This window comes from Geotrypetes seraphini, chromosome 2 (genome assembly GCF_902459505.1).
Source record: "Geotrypetes seraphini chromosome 2, aGeoSer1.1, whole genome shotgun sequence".
Taxonomy (NCBI): domain Eukaryota; kingdom Metazoa; phylum Chordata; class Amphibia; order Gymnophiona; family Dermophiidae; genus Geotrypetes; species Geotrypetes seraphini.
In genome coordinates, this window is record NC_047085.1 from 91,812,974 (window position 1) to 91,819,840 (window position 6,867).

General features: G+C 40.4%; 1 pseudogene; it reads left to right on the plus strand.

Moving 5' to 3' along the window:
- Window positions 1–735: 735 nt before the first annotated feature.
- On the plus strand, window positions 736–1,857 carry LOC117355757 (annotated as a pseudogene).
- The last annotated feature ends 5,010 nt before the right edge of the window (window positions 1,858–6,867 follow it).

Consider the following 6,867-nt stretch of genomic DNA (forward strand, 5'->3'; position numbering starts at 1 on the left):
CACAATTTTATATCCTTTTGAGAAGGTATATGGAGGCACTTTGGGAGTAGGGGCTTGGATCAGAAATAGGGCTTGATTTGGGGGGTGGGGATTTTGATCAGGGAGGATGGTAGCTTGGATTGGGCTATGGGAAGCTCTGATGGCCCCTGTAGAATTTGGCCTGATGCTCCAGTGTTATTCAATTACCATGGAAGTCTGAAATCTGTGGGACTGTTATAAATTTTCCCCTTAAATACCTCTTTCAATAAAAAGGAAGCTCTAGAACAAGGGGGGCATAGGTTGAAAGTGAAACTAAAGGTGATAAACTCACTAGTAATCTAAGGAAATATATGAAAAGTGTAGTAGATGGATGGAATGAGCTCCCAATACAGATAATAAAGATGATTTCTATATCTGAATTCAGAAAAGCATGGGACCAACACAAAGAATCTCTAAGACAGAAGAAAGGACTGTAGAGTTTATTAGAGGTATGATTGAATTCTACAAAATCCTGAGTGGTGTAGAACGGGTACAAGTGGATCGATTTTTTTACTCAATAAAAAATGACAAAGACTAGGGGACACTCAATGAAGTTACAGGGAAATACTTTAGAAACCAATAGGAGGAAATATTTTTCACTCAGAGAATAGATAAGCTCTGGCACATGTTGCCAGAGGTTGTGATAAGAGTGGTTAGCGTATCTGGTTTTAAGAAGGGTTCAGATACGCGCGTGTCTCTGCGCCCTAGCTTTTCAGCATGAGCGTCCCAACTTTCATCGACGTGAATGAGGATTAGGCTGCAGAACTTTCGGCTTTCCTTAAATCTAAAGGAGCTGAAATTTCAGAAGAGAACTCTGAGGGGAGGGCCTCCATATTGACCTGGCTCAGATTATTGAGGCCTGTGATGTCTGCCTAAAGGAAGATGATAAAGATGTTGAGAGTGTGATGAACAGTGTGGTTTCTCTGCTCCTGATCTTGGAACCTGATAAACAAGAAGCTTTGATAGAAAGTCTGTGTGAGAAATTAATCAAATTTTGGGACGGGGTACGTTCATTTCTCTGGTTACAGCTGCTAAACAATCTGTTCCTTGGAATGGACAAAACACCCCTGCGAGGTATAGAGTTTTTTGTGGCCTTATAAAAGTTGCATCCACGTGCAATGCTATCCAGTATATTCCAACAGATCTTGACCAGGTTTGAAAATGGATTTCTGATTGGAAGCTAAGCACACACTTTTGAGATTACTATATGAATCACTTGTCGACTGCAAAAAGAGTGATGCTGCTACAAAGGTCATGGTGGAGCTATTGGATAGTTAAAAGGAAGGCAATGTGTCGCAGGCCAGAGAGGATGCTCACAGATGTATTGTACATGCATTGAAGGACCCCAAGACTTTTCTCATTGACCATCTTCTTGCTTTTAAGCCAGTCAAATTCTTACAAGGAGAACTTATTCATGATCTTTTGACCATCTTTGTGAGTGGTAAATTATCATCCTATGTCAGGTTTTACCAACACAACAAAGACTTCATTGACTCCCTTGGCCTGTCACATGAACAGAATATGGCAAAAATTGACTACTTACCTTCATGGGTATGGCAGTGGAAAATAAAGAGATTTCATTTGATACCATTCAGCAAGAGCTTCAGATTGGAGATGATGATGTGGAAGCATTTGTTACTGATGCTGTAAGAACAAAAATGGTTTATTGCAAAATTGATCAAACGTAGAGAAAAGTGGTCATCAGTCACAGCACACATCGAACATTTGGAAAACAGCAGTGGCAACAACTTTATGACATACTTAACTGTTTGAAACAGAATTTAAACAAAGTGAAAAACAGTCTACATAGCATTTCTGATGCTTAAGTTTTAAGTGTATTAAGAAATAAATTTGAAACATACTGAAAAAAGAAGAAGAAAGGTTTGGACAAGTTCCTGGAGGAGAAATCAAAGTTTGCTATTGAGACAGACATGGGGGAAGCCACTGCTTGCCCTGGATTGGTAGAATGGAATGTTGCTACTATTTTTTTTTTTTTTTGCCAGGTACTAGTGACATGAGGATGGGCTACTGAGCTAGATGGACCATTGGTCTGATCCAGTAAAGCTATTCTTATGTTAGTTGGTATGGATACGTGCAACACAACAAAACAAAAAAGGAAGACCCAATGTTCCACAGTAAAAACAATCCAAACATAAAAACAAAAGACTGTGGATGTTCAGGATGATGATTTATTATTCGCTCTTCACAATAAAAATACAAATAAAAGTCTGAATTTGTAATACACATATGTTTCATAAACACCCCCTTCTACCCTACACCCACAAATAAAACATAAATGTGACACCCAACCAAACACACATATGTCCGTACCCCCCACACACAAATAAAACACAAGATCCACCCATACCCACACTTGTACTCCCCCATTCATGCACAGAGAAAACATGAAATCAAGAAATATACACACATGCAACACAAATATAAAAACAGATGTGTGTGCATACACATACAATACACACAGAGGTGTTGGAAAGAATTTCATTAGTCACGTTCTTCTTGCTTTCTCCACTTGTTTTATTCATATTGCAGTGTTACAAGCAGAAGATTGCATTTTTTTTATTTGGATTTTATACATGAAAAATGGATATGGAATTTGATGTTACCCACCTTTGACATTTAAAAGCTCATTTTTTTTCCAGTTAGCTTTTTTAAATTGAAGAAATGAGTTTGGGACTGCAGTCTGTACGTATTCATTTATTTTTAATAACATTTTTAGTTTGTATTAATTTTTATTATTGATATTTTGATTGTTATGGAATATTATGGGCTCCTTTTATCAAGCTGCGCTAGCGGGGTTAGCGTGTTGGACATTTCATCACGCGCTAACCCCTGCGGCCGGCTAAAAAACTAATGCCTGCTCAATGCAGGCGTTAGCGGCTAGCGCAGCAGGTGGTTTAACGTGCGGCTTGATAAAAGGATCCTAATGTGTTACAAAAAATTCTTTTTCTCCTGTTCTGTCCTTTTCTATTTTGAATGCAGTTGTTTTCAAAATGTAATAAACATAAATATAAAGTGAGTTGTACATGCCATACAAAATTAAAATTACATTGAATTAACACATACTAATTCCCATTAATAGTTGTTATGACATTAATGCAGGTTAATAAATAAGAGCTTTAGACTATAAATGCATGGAGATAGGGAGATACGTACTGTATCATAATATAATTTATCATGACCCATCTATGAGAAAACATGAAATAAATCCAAATCTTTCTCCCCAATCCTATTCTTATTTACCACTTTTTAAACAAATGCCAATGTTTGCAATTTAACCAATAAATAGATTGCATATGCAGGTAACATCATCCTTAGCTTATTTTGTACTGACGTGATGCTGATTATATAATTACTGAAAGCTAGTTGCAAATAAGTTAAGCCAATGAAAAAGTATCACCTGCAGCTTGTTTGCCGACCTTTTTTTTTTCCCCCACTGTATTGAAGTATATTAACAATGGCAACAACATTACTTCATTCAATGATGGTTTCCAGAAACTATAAATATTAAATAGCAAGATCACAAGTGTACAGTAGACCAAGCAATGTTTTAGATATTTTTTTTTTTACAGCGGAAGTGGGGGCGGGGAAGGGGGGGTGTAAACATGGCAGATTAAAAGAGGTAGCCTGTATCAAAAGTGAAGGCCCCCCAAAAATTGGAATTAAAGAGCAAAAGCAGGACGTGGCTATGTGAGTGATGTGTTCAGACCAGAAATTAACGTTTGGAACCAAAGAATTTATCTCCGATTCTGAGAACTGAAAAAAGCAGGTATGTTCTTATGTTCTTAAGAATCTGTCAAAAAAGAAAAATGTCCTAGAAATTATAAGAATGGTATGTGAACAGAAACCAGCAGAGTTGGTAGAGGAGAGGAATGATGTGACAGATTTCTTATTTATTTGGATTTAGCTCACATCTTTTCACTACTAGCTCAAGGCAAGCTACATTCAGATAGGCTAGGTTGTTCCCTGTTCCCAGAAGCCTTACAATCTAAGGGACCAATATTCAATGGCACTTATCTGACTAGGAGCAGTTCTTACCTGGATCAGTGCCACTCATCAGTATTATACCTGGGCTTTCAGCAACATTATATGGATAATGCCACTAAAAATCTTCTCTGTCCTAACATACCTGGATTGCTGGATAGCTATCTGGTGTTGACACTGAATATTGGTGGTAAGTAGAGAATGACACAGGGACAAATTTGTCTCCATCCCTGTGGGGTCTCAATGTCTCCTTCCCGTCCCCACGAGTTCTGTCCCTGTCCCATTCCTACAAGCTCTGCCTTAACCACACAAGACTTGAACACTTGTGCAGATGTGGACAGAGCTTGTAGGAATGGAGCAGAGCTCGTGGCGACAGGCCAGGGATAGAGAGATCCTGCTGGGTCGGGAAAAATTTATCCCCATGTCAATTTACCAGGTTTTAGTTGGTGTAAGTCCTTGTACCCAAAGTTGGATGCAGGAATCTGCACTTAGGGCCAGATTCTATAAATGGTGCTGAGCGGCGCCTAGAATGTAGGTGCTGCTCAGCGAGGTTGTCAATCCAAAAAAATGGAGCCATTTATAGAATCACACCTAGGGCTCCTTTACTAAACTACAATAGTGGTTTTAGCACGTGCTGAATTGCCGCACGTGCTAGACCTTAACGCCAGCATTGAGCTGGCGTTAGTTCTAGCCACATAGCATGGGTTTAGTGCGCGCTAAAATCCTGCGTGCGCTAAAAACTCTATCGCAACTTAGTAAAAGGAGCCCCTAGTGATGCTTATGTGGACTTGGGCATCGCTAGGCGTCCTAGATAAAGGTGACACTCCATTAGGAGGAGTGTGTGGCGCAGTGGTTGGATCTACAGCCTCAGCACCCTGGGGTTGCGGGTTCAAACCCTGCGCTGCTCCTTGTGACCCTGGGCAAGTCACTTAATCCTCCATAGCCCCAGGTACGTTAGATAGATTGTGAGCCCACCGGGACAGAGAGGGAAAATGCTTGAGTACCTGATTGTAAAAACCGCTTAGATAACCCTGATAGGCGGTATATAAAAACCTAATAAACTTGAAATTAGGCCAGCTTTTTACTCACCTAATTTGGAGGTGCCTATGTCGGATGCCTAACAATGCCTAACTCAACCACACCTATTCACCCATAACCATGCCTACTATTTAAGATAGGCATCGTTAGGCATCCTTAGGTGTGGGAGGGCACCTTCACTTAGGTGTCACTAGACGTCCTAAGAGTTTGGCACTGAGCTCTTAATTTGTTAATGGGTTTGGTTTTTTTTTGATTGGCTGAAAACCAGTGCTGTCACTTACCACACTGAATAAGCCAATTAAAAAAATAAAACTTAGGTGTGGATCCCAAACTTAGACGTCACTAGGCAGCTGCAATTAGGGCACCTAACGGCGCCCAATATAGGCACCGTTTATAGAATTCCCCAGTAAGTGCTATTCCAAAAAGAGAGCCCAGCTCAGATTGCTCTTTAAATAATAGTGCCCGGCGCAAATTATTCCCAGTGCCTATGTTTTGGTACCATTTACTTAATCCAGCCCATTCTATGCTGCCCAATACCCAGATACCAGCACTAACTATCTGGGTCATTTATAAATATGTTAAAAAGCAGCTATCCCAGCTTGGATCTCTAGAAGCCCCACTATTTACCTTCCTTCATTCAGATTAATGATCATTTAACCAATGGTGTAGTGAGGGTAGGAGGTGCCTGGGGTAGTGGAGCCCCCCACACCCTCCTCTCTACCCCCTGCTCCTTCCTTGCCCCCCCTACGTCATACTTGTGCCATCCCTTCCCCCTGTACTTCTTTAAGAAGGACACGGTACTACTCGAAAGGGTCCAGAGAAGAGCGACTAAAATGGTAAAGGGGCTGGAGGAGTTGTCGTACAGTAAGAGATTAGAGAAACTGGGTCTCTTCTCCCTTGAAAAGAGGAAACTGCGAGGAGACATGATCGAAACATTCAAGATAATGAAGGGAATAGACTTAGTAGATAAAGACAGGTTGTTCACCCTCTCCAAGGTAGGGAGAACGAGAGGGCACTCTCTGAAGTTAACAGGGGATAGATTCCGTACAAACTGGAACGCTCTTCCAGAGGCTTTATAGGGGAAAACACCCTCCAGGGATTTAAGACAAAGTTAGACAAGTTCCTGTTGAACCGGAACATATGCAGATAGGGCTGGTCTCAGGGCACTGGTCTTTGACATGGGAGCCACCGCAAGAGCGGACTGCTGGGCACGATGGACCACTGGTCTGACCCAGCAGCAGCAAATTCTTATGTTCTTAAATCTTTACCAGCATGAGCAGCTTCTCTGGCCTGCTGCTCATGTTGGCTTTCCCTCTGATGTCACTTCCTGGACCCGTTACCTGGAGTGATTTCAGAGGGGAGACAGGCCGGATGGTATGGTTGGGCAGACTAGATAGGCCATATAGTCATTACCTGCCTTCATTTTTCTCTGTTTCTTTGACATCAAGCTCTCATTAACCAGGAAACAGGCTTTTTCACATGCTGGACCTCTTCTATGGAATTCCTGAATGGAAAGTGTTCATGACATTTTTTCTTATTTTGTTTTTCGAAAACTTATTAAGACTTTACTTTGTTAGCATTATTATAATTAATGGAAGACTTGCATGAAGGACGTATTATGCAACAGAGTTTTTAAAATTTGGAGGACCACATTATTTTTGATTGTATATAAGAAGTAGGAACACATTATACAGTATATCAAATCTGTAATAAGTGTTTTATCACTCTACAGCACTTTCACACTAATGTAAATTGTAGTATATCAATTAATAAATTCAATCCATTCAAATTGTAGGTGCTAATTGGCTC